The sequence below is a fragment of the Aulostomus chinensis genome, chromosome 22, assembly GCF_037954235.1.
Source record: "Aulostomus chinensis isolate RoL2024-O1b breed Wild chromosome 22, RoL_Achi_v1.0, whole genome shotgun sequence".
Classification (NCBI taxonomy): Eukaryota; Metazoa; Chordata; class Actinopteri; order Syngnathiformes; family Aulostomidae; genus Aulostomus; species Aulostomus chinensis.
In genome coordinates, this window is record NC_141341.1 from 7,217,501 (window position 1) to 7,240,000 (window position 22,500).

General features: G+C 42.2%; 1 protein-coding gene across 4 annotated transcripts in view; it reads left to right on the forward strand.

The window, feature by feature from the left end:
• atxn1a (ataxin 1a) overlaps window positions 1-22,500 on the forward strand; it is a 101,857-nt gene that overhangs the window by 63,350 nt on the left and 16,007 nt on the right. For 3 of the 4 annotated variants that reach the window (XR_015111204.1, XM_086193271.1, XM_086193272.1), the window contains one exon: window positions 8,049-8,164. The gene's annotated coding sequence lies outside the window, so the exon portion shown is untranslated. Of the gene's footprint in view, window positions 1-8,048; window positions 8,165-19,062; window positions 19,334-22,500 lie in introns of those variants that run through there. The other variant, XM_086193273.1, reaches the window with a different exon arrangement.

The window sequence follows — 22,500 nt, forward strand, 5'->3', positions numbered from 1 at the left end:
TGCTGTGCAGTCAGTCTGTGTGTGTGCATGTGTGTGTTAATTTATTAGACTGTGTACTTAAATGTCTGTACATCTTTTTCACTCAGAAAGTTCAACATTAATGTTAAGGAAGTGATAATCCCCTCTATAATCTCCATGGAGGGTTAGATTATTTGGCAGATTAACCACCAGTTATCTGAAAAGATCGGGAGCAATCAGGGGTTCAGGATCTTGCTCAAGGACACTTCGGCATGGTCACTGGAGGAAGAGACAATGAAACCAGCAATCCCTCAGCTACTAGATAGGCATGCTACCTCCAAGCCGTGCAGATCTGACTGATGACAGGAATCCAGGATTATTTATTATTATTGCAAAATTGGACAGTTTTGTAGATTTTCATCAACTTCTTGGAGTCAAGAAGAAAATTCAGACGTGTTTTACAAAAAGTTCAAACTAAATGTCCGATTTGGTTAAAATTTGATTAACACTGAATTTAGTGGATCAGAAGGTTGTTTTTTTTTTTTCATGATGAAATTTGAAATGTTGATGGAATTCAGGTTGAAGAATCGATGAGATTTCCAAAATAATCCAGATCTGATGACATCATATTGCCTTGTTGGAGGAATGTGTACTCTGAGTGCACTCTAGTTTAGCTGACGGACCTTTTTTGTCTTACTGAAATGTGGAAAAACCCAGTATCCACCGCACGATATCAACACACAAAAGAAAAGGGCTTTTTTCTTAAATTTGGAACATTTAGATCAGATTTAAACTTTTACTCGATAAAGAGAATGCTGCAGAAAATTCAAATAGAAGTCTTTGGGACTTGAAGGGCTTATGCTCCTCGTAAACAACAGTGAAACGGATTTTTTTGAAATGGCACCTTCCTGTACCTACTGTGCACACATGCACACACTCCTGTGAAAGTAATTATACTTTCACAGGATAACACACACACAGACACATGAGCATACACCCATTCCCCAGTTCCAGCTGTGTCTCTGCCAGGCTCTCCAGGGCAGGGAGCCAGCAAAGCTAGGTGAAGAGAGTGGCAAGAGCACTAACTGGCAAATCAGTGGCCAATTAAAATCTCTCAGCACTCTGTGTGTGTGTGTGTGTGTGTGTGTGTGTGTGTGTGTGTGTGTGTGTGTGTGTGTGTGTGTGTGTCCTTGTTTGACTGCCAAGAAGAGGTGTGTCACAGAATGCACACTTCCTATCCTCACACAATGCCCATATAATGCAGAACTTCTCTCTCTGTCACTCACACATGCACTAACACACACACATACACACACACACACACACACACACACACACACACACACACACACACACACAAAGCCCTTGAATTTGTTGTACCCCATTGTCTTATATTTGGGGTGTGTGTGTGTGTGTGTGTGTGTGTGTGTGTGTGTGTGTGTGTGTGTGTGTGAGTGTGTGTGATTGCGTGCCAGCATGCGTGTGTACGTTCCACTTATGAGTGTAAAACCTCAGAAGGAAAAACTCAGACAGGACAGCCAACCCTGCTGACTTGTCATAAATAGTGATGAAGTTTGTGTCGAGGGAGGGTGTGTGTGTGTGTGTGTGTGTGTGTGTGTGTTGGGGTGGGGGTGGTGGGTCAGACGAAAATGTACTTTAAATCAGCAGCTGCCTTCCTGCAGCAAGCTGATTGTTGGACCAATCAGACATTAGGGTTTTGAAAATCTCCCAGTGAAATGATTTGAATACACCCACCACTTGGAAAGGCATGAATTAATTTGTTTGAAACTGCTGGCTTGTAGTAGCACCTTCTCTTCTCACAGTGATTGCTCACACCCCTTGTTATCACAAGCTTTGTTATTGTGGGTCACACTTGAGCAATGGATGGCTATAAATGGTGTTTGATTTGGATGGAAGCAGAGAGAGCGTATTGTAAACCAGGAAATGTCGACCTTTCCTTTGTGTTTGTCTTTCTTGAATGGTTTGTATTCACTTCCTGACTTGTGATCGTTCTTTCTTATTTCCTTTCCTGACCAAAAAAAAAAAAAAAGAGTTGCGGTTAGTTTCAGGAATTTTTCTGTGGCACTGAAGTAACACAGCTGCTGCTGCTGCTGCTGCATACACACTTCCAGTAACAAAGCCGGCACATGTGGAATGGTAGATAAACGATGGCAGTAAGTAATAGACACACTTCTCTTTGAACACATGTGCAACCAAGATAGCATTCCTACCTTGAACCTTCAGAGAGCTGGTTCCTGGCTTGTGGTATGGCAGATATGTTGGAGTCTAGGAAAAATGGGTTGTGGTTGAGGAAGGCATTTCCCTTACATTACAATGATGGTCGGACACACATACATGCACTCAGAGAGAGACACACACACACACACACACACACACACACACACACACACACACACACAGGGAAGCACACATAAAAAAGACTGCATTCTTCTGCCTCAACCAACCAAACAGCTGTCAGACACTACGTCAGCTCCTAAAGCATTCTGTCTTTGTGAGTGTGTGTGTGTGTGTGTGTGTGTGTGTGTGTGTGTGTGTGTGTGTGTGTGTGTGTGTGTGTGTGATCCTGTAATTTGATGGCAGGCAAATAATTGACAAGTTATAAACTGTATTCGAGAAAAGGATATTGTTCTGATGCGGAGGAAAGATAAATTGAATCTTTATTGAATATTCATTTTTAGTGATGTGGGGGTTTTGGACTGGGTTGATATGAGAGTCAAGGCGCAGCCGAGGGTCAGAAGCTTCATGTTTTGGGGTTTTCTGTCAGTCCCATTCTTGTAACCATTTCAGGAATGACATGAGGGATTTCTAAACAGAAAAGACTTTGGGAATCAAAGATAAAGGTCACAGTCACCTCACGTTTGTCCCTTTCTCATTAGAAAAAGTTGTTCAAAATTGCAAGATGGTTAGTTTAAAAAAAAACAAACAACAAGAATATTTGGAATGAGCTCTGAGGAGGTGACGGTTTAACCAGTGTAAGTGTTTCTGTCACTGTCATCCCAAACTTTGTTTGGTAACTAACTCAAGACTTCTCTCCATGCAGATAGATATCTTTTCTTCTTCTGCTCTGTTGCTTTCAGCCTAACTTTTCCGAGAACTGCCTTCCATAGCTTATTTTATTCTCTCTAAACAAGTTGATGGAAACATGTGAGCATTTCTTTTTTTGTGAAATATCCACAATTACCTTAAAATTAGCTTGACTATTAAATGGAAACGCAAAGAGTAAAGTGATGTTGCATCTGGCACAAACGACACATGATTTATTTTGTGACTGGCGGGGATTGTATTGTAAAATCTGTTTTGACATGTTAGCGGATGTTTTAATTACAGTTGGGCACATAGTGAAGCATGCAACAGTGATGCCTTATTGCTAGTTTAACTTTTTCTTCAAAGTCTAACCTTTAACCTTACAACCTAGCAAGAGTCTGACATTCAAGACTGTATTTTTCACTGATTTACACTTGTTTAAAGAAAGGGAATGCAACCTTCCAAAGAATTTTTGGATCATCTTTTGCGGATGTTCGCCTTAAAACCCAGTAGTTGTGGTTCCATAGTCTCCAGCCATAAAAAAGTACTCTGAGGAAAAACTTGTACAGTAGGCAACGCATCTGGCGACAGCCATGGTGATTGTGGGTGGACAACTTTTTTTTCTAACCACACTTGGGGAAGAGAGGAAGGGAAGAATGCGAGCACTTGCACAGACAAAGTGATGGTTGAGTGGACGAAAGTATTCACAGTGTAATCATGCCAACGTGTAGGCAAGGACAAAGAAACACATGTCGGACAGATCTGGATCACCGTGCATGGTCACACATACACATGCATGCTGAGTGTCCAAAGATTGTGCACTCATGTCCCCACTGTGACCGAACAGCAGGACGTACACATGAAAAAAGATGTACTCAAGTGTGTATGCCACTCATTCAATCACTGGAATACACTCTAAAAACCCTGAGCAGGATTGTACAAGTGTGCCTCTCACTCGTGTGTCATGTCGATGTCTGAAGGATAAAACCTGGACCTGTCGTGTTCCGATGGGTCGCTCTTAGAATTCAGGTCAAATCTCCCTCTTGTGTTGACATACTAAGTGCTTTTTGGGCATCACTTGGCAAAAAATGGGACTGTTAAATTAAGGGAATATAACATGGGTTAAACACATACACACACATACACACGAAAGCACACACACGCGCACACACACGCACACACACACACACACACACACACACAGTGTGATTTAGTCATTCACTTATTGTGGTTTGCACTTTGACGTCTCTGACTCATTTAGCCGGCCATGGACATGATCAATTGAGACATGGTTTGTATAGTTAATTGTGTTGGGTTTGTGTGTGACAGAAGGTGTAGATTGACAGGTTTTGTGTGTGCGTGTGCGTCTGTGTGATTTTTCAGTATTTTTATTGTGTTTATACCAGCACAGCCGTGTAGACATCAAGTCAATCGGAAGAGTAACAGAAATGTTTCATGAGTATCTTATTAGAATCATGTCGGCTTAATTTTTTTTTTTGATTTCCTGTTATTATTAGAAACTAAATCAACTTGTTCACATCAAAATTCAGAGGAGGTTTTTTTGTTGTTGTCCCTATTTTATGGAACTGTGGAAGAAGCTAATTCATCCAGGCCATTACATATTCAGAGGGGCCCTTTCTGGATGCATCCTGTTGTATAAACCAATCTGTTAAAGTGCGTTGAGTCTCTCAAAGGCCTTATGTGTTTATAAAACCCACCTCCACACCAGACTTCCCATTCCCATTTTTCCTCTCGTACATCACAAGGTTTTACTGACATTACACCATGTGACTAAGCTCTTTATCAGTCCTTTGTCCTCTGCGGTAAAAACAAGTGTCTAAAGAGAAAACAGTATAATTATCACTAATTACTCTGTGTAAGTCAAACACAAGCTCCATTTAGCTAAAAAAGAGACTTAAAACAGACGACTGTAACATCATGTCAGTCTGAACAAACCTGGGTGCTAAGTTGCTGTCTGCTGGAGGCGTGAGGTGATTTCTAGCTCCTTATTAGTTGGTTGTTTTGGAGCTAAATCCCCATTCTCTGTCCTGATCTACCCTCCCTCTCACTCTCCATCCTCCTCCTTTTTCCGCTGACATTTTTCAGCATTTCATCCTCCCCGCTGTGCCTCGCTGGCTGAGCCAGTATTGTCCTCCCAGTGAGTTTATATCTGCCTGTTCTCTGCCACCATCTGTTTCTTCCTCTCTGTCGCCTCCCTCTCTCTCTCTCTTTCTCTCTGTCTGCTTTTCTCTCCATCTGTCTTCCTCTCTGTCACCTCTAGATCTCTACCCTTTCTTTACTCTTTTTATATAATTGCTTCTCCTTCGCTGCTATGTCTTCTCGTCTCCATCTTTTTTGTCGCTTTCTTTTTTAATACCATAGGATGGATTCCTTTGCCATCTGTGGCATATTCTCATCCTTATGGCTTTATGTGGGCAGGCAGGATGTACAGTGGCAGTTTTGTGTGAGTGTGTGTATGTGTGTGTATGATTCTTAACTTATCTTGACACTACACTGTAGCTCGCTGTAGACACACATTGATTTCCCCATATCTGCCACACCAGACATTCTTTCTTTCTTTCCCCCATTATGTGCCTGACTCACTCCTCCATCGGCATGTCTCATTGCTACCACAGTTCTAAATCCCTCATCATGCATACATAAAATATGCGCGTGGGATGATATGTTTTACTATTACAGCGATAATACACACACAAAACCAAGCACACACTGAAATTCCCATGTCTGTCTTCCATAAAACACTTACCCGCAGTTAACCAGCTGCACACACACACACGCTCCTCCCCACCTCTTTCTCGTCTTCAGACATGTAAGAAGTGGGTCAATAGGATGTTTTACAACCCACACACACAAACTCACACACACACATACTCACACACACACACACACTGCAGCTGACTGGGAACATGTCTCTCGTATCCCGTAACATCCCCATCATTCCACCACAAACCTGCCTAATTAGTCCCACAGTGCGTGCACACCATTGACGATCAGCCAGCCACTCTCTTCTGCTGCTGAGTGGGTGTCTGCTTAAGTCAGCTTGTTGCTCATCTTTAAAGATGGGGTTGGGGGTGGGGGGGGGGGGGGGGTGTAAATATGACCTGTATATTCATGACAGTTTTATAACAATTGCTAGTCCTTCAGCAAGAAAGGGAAATGAAAGAGTGATGAGGCCAAATAAGGGCAAATTTTAAAGGACTTGTGTTGTTTCTGTTGAAGTATTTGGATGAATTGATTGAATGGCAACATTTTAAGAAATGTCTTAATTTTGGTAAAACATTTCATGTTCAATTGAGTCAGTTTTTACTTTTTGTGGATTTTTTTTTCTCAAATAAACTCTGACGCAGCAGAACTTTAGCTTCTTCTAAAAAGAGATTCCACGGTAGCGCCGTCAAAATAACAGCCGTCATGATGGTTTGCTTGTTTACAAAGAACTAAACACAGAAATGAATTCACTGATGTGCAACATGTTAACTGTGTTTGGATTGAGCTGTTCCGGCTGTCAGGGCAGCACGGCTCAGAGGTAGAGTGACGGTTTAGCAATGGAAGGGTCGCTGGTTCAATCCTCACTTCCCACGGTGACTGTGTCCAAGTATCCTTGAGCAAGACACTGAGCCCGTAATTGCTCCTGATGGCCCTGTGACAGAATGGCGCTCCAGCCCCCCCCCCCCCCCCCCCCCCAACCCTGAACAGATAAGCGGTACAGGAAATGGATGGGTAGATGGATGTTCTGGCTGTCCCTTTCACACAGCCTTCATGTTTGACGCTGTTTCCGCCATCGCTGCCGGATCAGAGGCACAACAATCTTGTCCTTCATTCCATCTTTAAAAAATTCTACAGGGGCTTTCATCTCGTGTAACTGACCAGCTGTTTCTGCCGCTGGCATCTTCCCGGATATTTCTAAACGATATTTTGACTCAGGTAAAATGTCGGATACTAGATAGTAGGAGTTCCAATTTATTCAACTGAATGAAAACCCTCAAGACCCCTTTCCATTTTGCTGGTAGAGGGCTAAGATGACCTCCTCTTCTTCTACTGTGAATGTAATGTTGCCTACACCGCCATCTTATGACAAAATACACATTGCACTGGTTTGTTTTGGTTTTTTTTTGCTTTTTGGCTCCAAAAAAGATGTAGGAAACACTCCTAAGTGACATGTCCATAATTCACTTAAACTTTGCTTGGGGATAAAATGGAAACATGACATATGAGAACATTCCGCATGATGAGCAAAGCCTTAGAGACACATACTGTACAGCTGGTTTCCGTGAGTCTTTCAAAAAATTGTCTGTGTGTACCCATCATTCAATTTATGGCATGCACAGCAGTAATAAAAGCTTCTTTGTGTGAGAAATGCCACGTATATTTAATAACGTTTGTATCATCTCTCTGTAGAAGGGAGAAATGTTTTATGGATCTTGTTTGCAGTATCACCTTTGTCATAATTATTGTGCTCATGATCTAATTGCTGCCATGGTGGGATTCTAGAGAAACAATCTTTGTAAATGCAAACACAAAGTAGATGCACAGCAACATAGTGCCTGTGTGGCCACGACACCATTTGAAGTGAGGTATGAGAATCCTGTGGTAGCTTGTGCCACCTGTCGATCAGATCGCATCAGAGTTTTATGTGTTGCTTTGTTAAATAAACCCTGCTGTGTTCAGTTCCTTCTATTCCTTCTGAATGTACAGGTTGTCTACATGTCCATAATTTGTATCCATCTCTTTAAGCTTTCCACTGAACCTAATACTGTCTTTACTTGACCAAAAATTTAACTGTTGCCAAAATTTAGATGAGCTTAAATCACCCTCATAACATATTCTTACATAAAATTACATACATACTACTTGCCTCCTAAGTTTGAATAAGAAAACAATTACTTGCGCTAGAATGTGCCTTAAAACCCATTTTAGTGTGATGTAACTCCCTGATGTAACTTGCATGTTACAGGACATGCATTTTAAGGAGGATCAATAAAGAAAGTAATTTTTTCCTTTAGTTTAAACTTGTTTTCCTCCACCAGGGAGTGCTGAGTCCCTGAGTCAACACACTGCATTCTGGGATAGTCTGGAACCCTCTCCATGGGCTATACCACCGGCTGACAAACCAGGGGGGTCTGGAGGAGCTGTGTTGAATGAGGTGAGAGTGTTCCTGTCCCTCCTGCTCACATGTGTCTGGTAAATTTTCTTTTTGTCATCTAAGCTGGGTTAGATTTTTTTTTTTAATGTCAATTGAGGCTGTATTTGATAAGCGAGAGAACAGTAGTTCACTGCTGACTGCTGAATCATTATTGACAAACTGCTACGGTGCCACGTTGGTATTCAAGCCTGAAAGCTGTTGTCTTACTGACATCTTTGAGTTGATGTCATTAGTTCTGACATGAAGGACTTCTCTGCTCTGGAGCCATGAGGCTCGTGTTGCTGGTGAACTTTGGTCACAGCACAGATACTTCAAGAGTGCACTTGATTTTTACCGTGAGTGAAATACTCTTCATATTCACAGTTTACCAAAGGACAGGTTAAAATGATTGACCTTCAATTCCATTCTCTTTCAACCCAACAACTACAACAACAAAAAGTCAAAGGACTTAATTCATGTTAGTCCTAAAGAAAAGGAGGTATCATTTGTTTCCAGCCTGGTAACAAAGTTTATTTCCAACAATGATGTGAGTGGAGGAGAGGAATTTTTAGATTAAGGGAACACAAGTCTGCCTGGTGACAGTGTGCTTGTCTGTTTAGGAAGCTGCATCTGAGCTCTCTGCTGGGGTGGCATTATATTTTCATGCCTTACACCTTTGGGAAAGTGAGGGATCTTCCTGTGAGAATGGAAGTCTTATTGTCAGTGCTGAGAGTGCGAAAACCACCCCTTAAATCATGTCGGGGGGTGTTGTATGCTTCAATCTGATTTTATTAATTAACTTGTAAACAAATATATGGATCTTTTTCTTTACTAGTCAGGGAGTAGAGGCGGCATCTCCTGCTATTTCTCCAAGTTGCCTGTACAGCGCATGCAGGCTTTTGTGGTAATATTGATCCCTGGAGGAAAGAAATTTTCTTTTCAGTTTCTTCTTTTCCATGGGGACAGAAGATTGTAGGGTCAGCTGCAGAATTGTACCTTTGAGCTGCTGCTGATTATCTTGCTGACAGACATTTCTGCAGAGCAAATGCCTGAGGTCAAGGATTATAACCCAAGTCTGCTGGCTGATAATATGTCTCCTATTCGCTATAAGACATTTTCCTAGTGAGTCATAGAAAATCAATATGAACAAACATTTCAAGCTTTTTTGAGCACTTGCCCGCAGATTGCCTTGCGTGTTCAGAGATTAGTACTCTTTTCCACTTGCATCTTCGCTCATGGGACACTCTGCTCCTCTCTTCACTGCTGCTATGGGCAATAAACAATGAACCCAGGTCATATAAACAATAAACAAGAGCGGAAGATTAATGATTGAAATATTCTAGTGCGTAACGATAAGAATTGCCTGTTTAAATCTCACTATGGGCTAATCATGTCCATTACAAACTAATTACAATCATTTGATTAGTCCACAGTCCAGGAATTAACAGTGCAAACATAAAAAGCAACAGCAGGCTGCCTCGACTGTTCCTGGAGGATAACCTCAGTTCAGTCAGGACCACTTTCATCAAAAACAAAACTTAACTGACATTGTAGTAAGTTTAATTTGCTTGAACTTGTAGAATATACATGGCTAACTCTTTCTGCTGTGTGGAGTCACAAAGAAGAGGTGCTTCAGGGAGAAAATGTCTTTATGAACTCAAGACAACTATATGTATGTAATTTGAAGACCAAATACAGTTTATGGGGGCTGTATCACTTTAAATGAGATGTCTTAAATGACACTAGCTAGTTGCCATGGAGGGAGACAATTGGGTTGTCAGCTGATATGGCAGAACTAAAGCAAGGCTCCATATGTAGATGAAGGTTGAATCCCTAAAAGTCATTCCTAAAAATTCTTTGCTATTTGAACAGGCCTGAGTAAGCTAGCATCAGACTTGACCTGCTACACCACTTTGTTCCTCAGGAGGCATTAGCGAGTCGCCCTAGTCTTGTACGCACTCAAAAACGGAGGTGGGAGACAAAAACAGTTCTGTACTTAAAACTGAAGAACCCTTCCCTCTAAGGTAGATTTGTAATATTGATTAAGAGTTCAGAAGTGGAATGTAGCAGTGCAAAGGAACAGCTTGTTCCTGAAGGAGGCAGATTTTGGCTACATGTGTCAGCAATGTCATATTTTTTTCAGTCATGAACAAAAGCTTGTGACCTTATTGTTTGAACACACATCAGCTGGTAAATTAAGAGCGTCACCCTCAGCTCAGGAAGTTAGCAGTTTCTTGTTCTCTCCAAAGAGTATAGAGGGCATAATTTTCTGGGGACAATCTGCCCTCCGCTGGTAGGGAGAGTGAGGGGGGGGGGGGGGGGGAGTGGTAGCTTGTTCTGATCACATGCAAGCTCTAATGATTTTCTCACAGTTGAATTTAGATACGTAGATGGTAGTCCTATGGTTTTGTAATTAATCAGTTTGTTGGTTGAAATCTGATTTCAGAGGAAGATGGAAGTTGTTTTTGGTTGATAAATGATTTGTTTTCGAGACAAACATTGAAGTGCCTCGGCTGTGATGACCAGGCATGTTTCCTGTTGTGGCCTGTGCTTTGGCGTGGAAACCCTGTTGTTGTTTTTATCAACATTTTTGTGCTTTGCAACAAGAATAGGGAGTGCACTCCTCTTTATTCACCAGTCCTTTGCTCTCTCACACACACAAACACGCACACACACACACACACTTGGAGAAGTGAAGTGTACACACATGCACATGTACACACAGAGAGAACGAGAGAGAGAGAGAAAGAGAGAGAAAGAGCGAGTACACTCATTCACCCCACAGGGAGCTTAAAGAGAGCTGCAGTTTCCCTGCAGCTCTCTTTTTCCCTCTTGGTGTTGCACAACATTTACTGCCTAATAATTATAATAGTGAATGTACGAGAAAACAAAATATACCCTTTCCCCTTCATTTCACTGTATTCTCCACACTATCAACCTTTTCCTTGTCGGAGCCAAAAAGAAAAAAGAGTGAGTGCTTGTGTGTGCATGTGTGTGTGTTTGTGTGTGTGTGTGTGTGTGTGTGTGTGAAAGAGAGAGAGTGAGTGAGTGTGTGTGTGTGTGTGTGTGTGAGTGGGTGAGCGAGAGTAAAAGAGAGTTGGTGCTATTCTTGGCTGGTTGGGGAAGTCTTGGCTCCCTGGTGTATGGGAAAAGTGCTCTTGGCGCGTCTTGAACCCAGGCATTCCATTATACTGTCTTGTTGAAACACACTCATTGAACACAGCAGCTTGCTTTTGTCACTTAAAGGGACTTTACATTGACTTGCATTCATTCCCTGGAGAGTAATACAGCAGGTTTAACCTTAATCTTAAACAAAAACCAAGCCTTCACCCCAGAATGGCCTTTCCTTAATTAGTTCATACACACAACATCGATATTCACATGCTCTTCTAGTCACATGTTTTTACAGCTCCTTTCAGTTGCTCCTTCTCTCTCAAACATTAAAATGCTCACACACGGAATGCAGAAAGCAAAAGGGAGCTTTCTTGTAGTACTACTTCATGCCCGGAGGCCCAAATCCTGCATTTTACCGTCACTCACGCTCAAAGACACACACAGCTTTCCGCACAACGTCCTCGAATCAATTGCCTAAAGATTGGGAAGTTGTCTGCATGACTTCTATCCGCTAATAGATCTCTTAAGTCTCTTCTTCGATGTCCTTTTCTCTGTCTCCCCTCCTCTCCTCATCCCCCTTCACTGCAGTGATACTCAGGTGCACTCACTCCATCGTTCTCTTGATCCTCTCTGCTTTTCTTGTTTTTTTGTCCTTTTCTCCTTTTTTACTCATCTCTCCATCCATTTTTCTTCTGTCTCTTCCACTGCATATTCTTACATAACTGCTGTCAAACTACAAACACGCACAGTGTGAGTCTTCCCATAAGCCAAGATTGGATTTGACGTTGAAATGTCAGGGTCAGTGTGTGTGTGTGTGTGTGTGTGTGTGTGTGCGCGCATACGTGCACGTGCATGCATGTGCCAAGACTTCTAAAACATCTTATTTTTAATCTGTCAAACAGCTGCATGGATCCATACAGACTTTTTTTTTTTTGTATAAATCAAGTTGAAGCACACACATGCAGGAGGCAACTGGTCTTTCCAGAGTTTGGCCCACTCGGAAAATGCCACTGGGGTGGAATTTCCTTTCATCTGTGTTTGTGTGTTCACTGCATGTGTGTGTTTAAAAAAAAAAAAAAAAAAAAAAAGGCTGAAAATAAGGATGTTGTGACAGAATAATTGGTCAGTCCGTCTCTGCGTGTTCTTCTCTCTGTTGGATTGCAGCCTCTCCTCTTCAAATCAAACATGGGTGGCGTGGGGGCGTCTTCTTAAGCGTTTCAAATGTAGCCTCTCAGAGCTCAGCAGTCAGGTTCTGGCAGTAAAGATCTCACTCTCCATAGAGGATCAGGTTATTCGCCATAATTGTGTAACCACCAAAGGTCGACTCACCACAATCCAGCATATTGTGAATCGATGGTATCTGCTCCTGTGTAAGCCTCAAGTTTGCATATTTAATTTATGAAAAACATGTCTTATTCATGACCTGACATAGAACACTCTTGTGTGTGTGTGTGTGTGTGTGTGTGTGTGTGTGTGTGTGTGTGTGTGTGTATCTCTGATTGACTCCAGATTCCCTGATGTCAAGCTGGTGCTACCACTGATCTTCACAGTTGTTTACAACAGAGTGACCACCATTTCCTTTTGCTGTTTTTTTTTTAAGGACAACAACCAAATTATGGGATTTGCAATGGTTTATGGGATAATTCCTTCACTCTTAAAATAATTATGCATGCAGGCTTGTACCTTTGCCATTTTTTTTTTTTTTTTGGGCAACATATCAAATATTTCATGGGCTCAGTTTGGCTGGAAGTTTTTTTGGGTTAGGTTCCAGTAATCATTGCTGGTTTGATCCCTGCTTCCTGCAGAAACCGTCCCAAAGTATCCTTGAGGCTGAACCCTTAATTACACCTGATGGGCAGGTAAGCGACTTGTTGGGCAGTCTCCAGCTTCAGTGTTTGAATGAAGCAGCATTCTAAAGCACTTTATATCCCGTAAAGGTAGATAAGTGCGATATGAATTGAGTCCTGTTGAGTTCACAACAATCTTTCACATCAGACTATTGATAGAATTTCATTGTGTCTTCCATTGCACATAGTTTATAGTTGTTTGCATTTCAATACACTGAACGTGGCAGTGATTGCTGTCTTATTTCCATATGAAATACTCACTCCTCCAGGAATATACACTCTTTGGTTAGATTTCATGCACAATGTCTGGCTGATTAGTTGCTCTCCAGGTTTATTTATGTTTCCGTCATATGGTCCATTATTATCACAGACTTGTTGTAACACGATACATTGTCCCTTCGCTGGGAGAGAGCAAACCAATAATTTTCACAGCCCATTTCGCCTCTCTCAGAGCAATCAACATAGGCATTCAGTATGTTATATACATTTGGTTCTATAAATGGAAGTGTCTTCTGGGTTTGTGTGTTTGATTGAAGTCTATTGTGTTCACTGCAAAGCTTTTGTCCTAAAGAGTGGCCACACTGCTGGACAACATGCGGTCACCTGTGGAGTGTGCTGTGATTGTGTTAGTGGCTGTGGAATTTGCTTGTTTAGGTGAGGAGAGGTGTGATTGGTGCAGAGTAGAGCTGTGTGACATTTTTGTGTGTGTGCCTGTGAAAAGGTGGAACACATTATTCACAGAAAAGGACACATGCTGAGCAGTCGCCTACCTCGCCTCCATCCATGGCTCCACACAATGCCCGCCGCCGTGCCCATTCACGGCAATTAGTGCAAGTCACAGCAGGACAGTTCACCTTCAGTGACTGGGTGGTTGTCTGTCCCCCTCTTTCAAACATGCAAGTGAAAATACATTTTCGCTTTGAATACAGAACAGGTGTACGGTTGTGTGTATATTTGTCTCTGCACGTGTTCTGCTTTGCAACTTGCAGCCCCTCTGAGTCACACATCCCACACCTATCATCTTGTTTGCAACCTGACTCCAGCTGAGGACTGATCACAGTACAATACATGTCCACCAGGAAAAGGCTTACATGCATGTAATATCATATTAGTGGTCAAGTCTGTAGATCTGTATGTGATAATTAGGATCAAAGTCAGATTCTGTTGATAGTCAGGATGAATCCCTGAGATGACAGTCAGGATGACAGACTGAGATGACAGTCAGATTCTGTTGATATTCAGGATGAAGCCCTGAGATGACAGTCAGGATGAAGCCCTGAGATGACAGTCAGGATGACAGACTGAGATGACAGTCAGATTCTGTTGATATTCAGGATGAAGCCCTGACATGACAGTCAGGATAACAGACTGAGATGGCCGTGGATAGCTTTGATGTTTTGGGGCTGTACCGAGGAAGTGCAGCGCTAAGTTTGAAATTGTTTGGTTAAGTCGTTGTCATTTCTAGCCACTGAGTGACACTCGCTTTTACTGTTTGTTTGTATGTTGTGTGTATGTGTGTTGTATGTATATTCTGAATGTAAGCAACAAACACCCTGACTGTCTTTGGTGCACTGATACACATTCTTAGAGTCTGATTATATACAGACTTTGAAACTGTTTTGATATTTATGTCTGCGTTTGCCCTTGAATGAGCGGGTTGTACTTTTGCCTGTGTGTTTGTGTTTGAATGTCAGTGCCGGCTGCTTTTGTTAGTGTTAGAAATAAAGAGAAAGCATCAGTCCACGTTCCCATGTGTGCACGTCTCCATGCATGCTTGCATATTTACGCATTTGTGTATCTGCATGTGTGAGTGTACTCTGTCGGATTATACAGCAATAGAGAAGCTTAGCAGTGATTTGCCCATCCATTCCAGTCCCTCCCTAATCCTCACACACACACTCTGCATGTGTGTGTGTGTGTGTGTGTGTGTGTGTGTGTGTGTAACTAGCAGAGATCTAATAGTGTGTGTGTGTGTGTGTGTGGGGGGGGGGGGGGGATTAGCAGGTTTGTGAATGGGATGTGGCTTGGGCAGAAGTAGCTCACTATAGTGCCAGTGAGTTAAGGCAGCCTGGCAGAGTACTTGTGAGAGAGCCAGAGACATGAAGGGGTACGGGGAGAAGTGAAGGATATTTGGGGAATGTGTGAAGGGCCCTCGGTTCAGACTGCACCGTTTGCACGATTATGTAATGATGTTGATGCATAACAGAGCACAAACAGTATATTTGTAAAACATGATTGAGATGTGCGTGAGTTAATAAACTCAAGGTTGAAGTGATTATTTGAGTGTGACCATTAGATGGCTTTGCAAATGCTGTCTCACAAGATCCTGCTCTTGCAAACACACACGCACTCACAGACACACACAAACAGACAGATGGAAAAACATGGATAAACAAGAGAGCTGAGACTATCACTGACATAGATGAAGGGGGGTAGGAGACTGTAGGAAGGTGGGGGTTGCCGTTGTCATAACGGCAGCGCGTGTGAAGTTTGTGTGGGTGACTGAGCGGGAGAGAATCAGTTTGTGTGTGTGTGTGTGTGTGTGTGAGAGAGAGAAAGAGAGAGAGAGCAGTGTGTGTGCGTGTGTATATATAGAAGCTTTTCAACAGTTTCCTTAGTGACTGGTTGTGACTGAGGCGGTTCTCCGCTCTACAGAAAGAAATGAAAGATGAAGCAACATTGGTGGAAAATGTCAGAGTGCTCAGGATTCAGTAGGATGTTTTATACGAGGCGTATTGAATGAGTTTGTTGTCATGTGTCTGGTCATTCCAGACGCTCAAGTCATTTCTATCACCTTAGTTCATTTTATGATGACATGTAATACATTTCATGCTGAACAGAATACTTGGGTTGGGTTTTGTTCAGCATGAACCAATAGCAGAACACCTGAAATGTGGTACTGAAACCCAACTGCACCTTTTGGATTCTTTATTTTCCGTAATCTAAACATCTCAATGTGCTGGTGTTCTGCTACTGTAACGGTACACTTTTTAACTATCAGATGTATCTTGTGTTTGACGGGGCGTTTTCCTCAATTAGAATGTGTGGCTATGGCTAACGTTCCAATTCACATTTCAAATATTGCAGAGAAAGTTGCCTGTGTCAAATTTTGAAAAGCGTAAACACACTTGCCTGTGTGTTGGCTTGAAGGTGTTACAGGGGTGATCTCGCATTCTCACTCTCTCTCTCTCTCTCTCTCTCTCTCAACATCTCAGAGTCCCAACAATATGAAAAAGCTATGCAGCCTTACTGATTTCCTGTAATGAGCATAAAAACCATCACTCATGGATTTCAGCTTCAAAAAGATGTTTTCAATGGACAATAAAATGTGGTTTTTGAAGGAGAATGGAAAGTGATGAAGTTGTCTGATTTTTTTTTAGAATCCAGCTGATAATATAGTGTAACTTTTTCTGTCCTTACTACAACATAAATAAGATACAAATATACATATATATATATATGTATGTATATATATATGTGTATATATATATATGTATATATGTGTGTGTATATATATATATGTATATATGTGTATGTATATATATATGTATGTATATATATGTGTATATATATATATGTATATATGTATATATATATATATATATATATATATATATATATATATATATATATATATATATAAACCACATACAATGTGAAATACGGAGAGATTTACCTGGTATAGACAAACTTGAGTAAAGAATATCTGCACTCTGGGCCAACAGCTCCCAATGTTTTATTTGCTTGCTTGCAATGTTTTGGCCCTGCAAGCACACAAATGAAGCATTGGCAGCCGTTGATCCAGTGTGTGGGTATCATTCTTTCCTGATTCGTGGTGGAATTGCCCATCTGGAAAATACCACTCATGTGGTTTGAGATTGTTTACAAGTGAATAAATTTGGAAAATGGTGGCATTGACAGGAAGTTTAGAGACAAAGGGAGATGTGCAGAGAAAGAATCACTGTTGAATAAGTCTGTAGTTGCTTGTTGTTGACCGCCACTTTTGCTCTCTCTTTCTCTCACACACTGCTTTCACTTGACTACGGATTGTAAACAGACTCCTCACAAATGAATTATGATTAAATACCAACAGGCTCTAATTAGCTGTCAAGGCAACCGACTAGTGTAGCTGTGCTGTTTAGATCACCTGACAAATCGGGAACAAATACACTCAGTCTACTCTGGTTTTCTCTCTGTTTGTCTTTAGGTGTGTTTTCCTGAGCTTCTGCATCTGTTGTTGTTGTTTTTTTTAACTCTTTCCTGGCTTGTTACCCCGCTAATGCATGTTTAATTGATTGTGTTTGGAATAAGCACAAGTCAAATGTTAATATTACCTCAACTCACTCAGTCACTTATGACGTTTTAGACAGCATACATTGATTAGTTTCACAAACAGAAGGAAATCTCCCAAGATGATGACACTTTTAACAACATTAACAAATCAGGAAGTATTTAGCAACTGCCCATAAACAGAAACAACAGAGAGATAGAAAGAGAGAGAGAAAGAGAGAGAGTAAATGTAATGTATTATAAAGGAATCTTCCAAAATAGAATAAAAGCCGAACATGCAGATTACCACCTTTCAGTCCTCTTTGCCCATCTGAGCCTCTCTTGGGTACATTTAGTTTGTCCTTTTTTTCTTTTCTTTTTTTCTTCAAATGTCTCCTGGACTGCACCACTTAACACAGCATGAATATCCCAAGCTGAACACTGGATTGAGATGAAGCTGCCAAAGACACACACACACATACATACACGCACACACACACACACACACACAATGTCTTTGAGGATCATTTCAAATCTTCGTGTGCACTGCACATCTATCTGTGTGTTACCATCTGAAGTGTGAGGGCTCACATCTTCCCTGTGCGTGCTACATCTCGTAGCATTGAGGAGCACATTTCATCTATATTTACTTCCAAATGGTCTTTTAAGTAGGTCAGCTAAGTAAAGGAAGCAGACTGCTGCACTCTATCGGTGAGGCAATCAGTCATGACATCTAGTGGACAAAGGGAGGAAGTGCAGCGGTCTTGTTGAATCTCAACAGATAACCCACTTCAACTCCAAAAAAAAAAAAAAAGGTAGAGACTTAAAGTACCGGTGTGTGTTATTGATGAATGTTGTGGCTTTGATGCAAACACATCAAACCTAGTGGACCTGAAATGATTTAACTACTGACAAATCATTCACATAAAAATCAACGTTACAGCTTCTCTTTTACGGAGCGCTTGTAATATGAAACAAGTTGAGACATTCTGATGAGCATTTTCTGATAGTTTATAATTTTCGATTGAAACAACAAATTTGGAAAGTATCATACTTGGCGCTGTGGATACAAGCGTATCAGTGTGTGTAAATGAGTTCTCCATGTGTCACTCTTTCATGTACTCTCTTTTTCTGTCCCTCTCTCTCTCTCTTTCTCTCTAATCTCTACTGCTCACTCTGCCTCCCCCTCCCTCCCTCTTTATCTCTCCCACACTCCCCCTCTCTGCCCTTCTCACTGTAACACCCCCCCACACACACACTCCCCTCTCTCTCTCTCTCTCTCTCTCTCTCTCTCTCTCTCTCTCTCTTTCTCTGCTTGTAAGCGGTCTCTGGGCGTGCAGCCAGCTGGCGTGTGTGTGTTTTTTGAATGAATACCTGATGAGGTTGGCCGAACAAACTGTGGGAGGGGCCCTGTGTGTGTGTGAGTGTGTGCGTGTGTGTGTGTGGGTTTGTGCGTGTGTGTGCGTGCGTGCGTGTGTGTGTGTGTGTGTGTGTAGGGCAGACAGTGTGAGAGCTCTGGCTCTCATTCAGCCCCTTGCATAATACACGTTGGAGCTCTGCATGCGGGACTCCCCCCCTGTGGGCGTGTGCAAGTCTGTGCTACCAATTTTGTGTGTGTACATGTGTGTGTGTATATGTGTCACCTGAGTGCTGTGTAGTAGTGAGGGAGCCTCCTACCTCACTGTCAAGATTTAGGAGGGGGTTATTGGTCTGGATAGTGCCTGAGTATGGTGTATATGTGTCTGCAGTGCAATGTTTGCAGGGAAATAGGCTGAGACCTTCCACAACTACTCTGAATGTTGGGATTTTCCGCTTAAGAGGAAGAGAGGGGGAGACAGAGAAAGACTCAGGGTGTTTTACAAGGGACACGGCAGAGCAGGAGAAGAGAGGCGTTCAGAGAGGAAAGGAATGAGAGGGGAAAGAGAGCATGCTGCAGAAGTGGGCTACTCCCGCTTCCCTGGTAAGTACACTTCACACAGTTTTTGCACTAGCTCTGAATGAAGTGTGTGTGTGAGAGAGAGTCGGCATGTGTGTGTATGTGTGAGTCCTGAACGCTTGTCTTGTTGTATCATAGTGTGTCATTTGTAAGTGCGTACTGCATCTGCCCTAGTTTTTCCTGCAATCGTCGCTGCTCATTTCTCCCAGTCGACCGTCGTCCTGAAGTGTTTCCTCTTCTCTTCTCTTCTCTTCTCTTCTCTTCTCTTCTCTTCTCTTTGCCTCTGCTTCACCCCCCCCCCCCCCCATCCAACCACCCACCAAACCTCCGGGTTGCTGAGGGGTGAGAAAGTGCAAGTCATGCAACTCTACCAAAGTGTTTGTTTTCGTTTCTGAAAGAGACTCTCTCTGTTTCTCACAGTCATTTGTTTCTCTCCATCTGTCTCTCTTTGTTTGTGTAACTCTTAACTACTCTCTTTTTCTTTCTTTCTTGCTCTCTCTTTCTCTCCCCCTCTTTCTCTCTCTCTCTCTGTCTCTCTCTCTCTCCCTCTCTCGTTTTTGCCCCTCCCTCGTCTCTTCCCTTGCTTCCCTAACTCGGTGTCTCCATCTGTCAATGGCAGATCCTCCATTACTCTCACACTGTATGACCATACTTGTGTGTGTGTGTGTGTGTGTGTGTGTGTGTGTGTGTGTGTGTGTGTTTGTATGTGTGTGTTGTTTATTTGTGTGCAATCACCAGTGGAGTGTCAGTGAATAAAGTGGCAGCCTTGTCAGAGTTCCCAGTCTGGCAAGGGTCCCTTTTAATGCGTGCGTGCGCGCACACACACACACACACACACACACACACACACACACACACACACACACACACACATACACACACACACACACATACACACATACATACACACACACACACACACACGAAACAGCAGATAGATGCTCAAAAGAGAGACATGGAGGAAGCAGCAAAGGGAGAGACTGAGGAGTACAAGCCTGCAGCAACACTGTACTTTGCAGTTGAACTATATTTAGCAGGGAGATAACACATCACATTGGACTTATCCCTTTGATCACGATTATGATTATGACTGGGCAATCGCGCACTCACACAAACCCAAATGCAGCAGACGTGCAGCCTAACACAGATATCTGAAACCCTCTACAAATGCAAAAGTGACATATTGAGGAGCGGAGTTAAACACAGCTATTCTTTGCTCTTATGTAAAATTTTGTATTCTAAACTGAAATGACTTGCACTCAAACATTCATACCTTAAAAACTTCTGCAGAACATATGTGTTAATGATGCATTGAAATTTAAAATTCAGTCCCTGTTGCTTTGTGTGTAACAGCTGCTAGACCAATAAATATTATCCAGTCAGTCCCTTCCATGCCAGCGCATCACATTTTGACACTTTGTCACACACACTTGGTGTTTGTTCCATATGCTCAGACACCCTGACATGAGTGTATGAGGAACACCATGCTGGGACACAACTTTATGGCCAACAACTTGGTGAAGTCTCTCAAAGTAACGTTTCATCTGCTGGGTGTTGAACCTTCGTCGCTGCTGCAGTAGCACCTGGACACTGAATTAAAGCTCTAACCCAACCATAATGAGCAACAAGCAGCTCCGTCTGGACGGTGTGGACGTTAAAGCACTCACTGACTTCTGCTTCTGGAGCAGCATCTGATCCCCACTGCCTGTGTGTGTGTGTGTGTGTGCGCGCGTGTGTGTGCGCGTGCGCGTGTGTGTGTGTGTGTGTGTGTGCGTGTGTGTGTGTGCGTGTGTTTCATTCCGAGGTGAAGCAAAACTTGACACTGATACTGTATCCTCTAGTAAGACTTGGTCAGAACCCACAGGCGTCCCAGGAGATTTAATTTGGGTCGTTCAAGTAACTTAGCAGAATTACTTCCATAATCCGAGGGCATGATTGTAGTACACTTTTGAGCCACATGGGGGGGGGGGGGCTTGTTGGTTTTCTTTGGCTGTCCGGCACAACTAGAAAAGGTAAGCTTCCTCACTTGCTCATGCATGGGCAGGGAACATTTATATCAAGACCTCCAAGATTGTAATAATCAAAGAGTATCGCACACGTGACGTACGGACAAAAGCTTGAATCCAGACTGTACCCATAAAATCTGATGGCATTTAAAATATTGGCTGTGCAGTTATAAATCTAGGAGCGTTGTGTAATGCATCAATTAATGACAATACTTTTGCAGGCAAAGCTCAATAACTCATAGGCTCTCTGCCTATTATTTATTTGTAAAGGAACATGTACAATCATAAATATAAATGTTACTTGTTACTGCCTTGTACTAGATTTAACCCATGACACACAAATAACAACACAAATCTAGACAATGAGTAGTACAGAGCAATACAGGATAACTAGCACGTATTTAAAATGTTGTGATACATTGAAGTGTGATAGTGGATTCAAATTTAAATCACATTTTGGCTGCATGACCAGATTAATGTGAAGTTTCTCAAAGGAACTGTAACTCTTAATATCTGCCATGAGTGAACTCACTGACTAGTGGTCTTAACTGAAGAGGCAGACTGGTCGAATGTAGTCCGCCACATTGGTATGTATCGTGCACGCTCCTCTGGAGGAAGTCCCTGTTGGATCTGGCAGTACATTTCATGCAAAATCTAACATATTCACATTGAGATGGAGGGGCTAGACAGTGTAGAATCTAGTATTCAAGAAACACATCTGTATAAAATCTGAAACTATCAAAACTTAATAAGTTATACTTATTGAGTTGGCCTTTGTTTAGAATTTTTTAAGGCATGTTTATATTGAGATTGAAGTGGTTTGATAGCAGTGTCTCTAGCTTGTGGCCAGAGATGTACAGTATGATATAAATGCAATAAAAAAAGAAAAAGACAAAAGATTTGTTTAATGCTTTCTCCCTGCGGTGGGGTTTTATTCATAAACATCAGTGTGTGCTGTTCACATTAATATCATCCAGATGTGTCTGGGTTTTACTCATAGTTGCGTGCTGGACCTGGTTTTTGTAGTGAGTGTGTGTGTGTGCGTGTGCGTGCGCGCGCACGTGTGTGTGTGGCCGCGCATGTGTGTATTATCAAGGATGACATATACAGACCTCCACTGTTTTGACCGTAGAAGGACAATAGTATAGTGCATGAGTGAATGAGTGAATGGTTTCAGTTACTCTC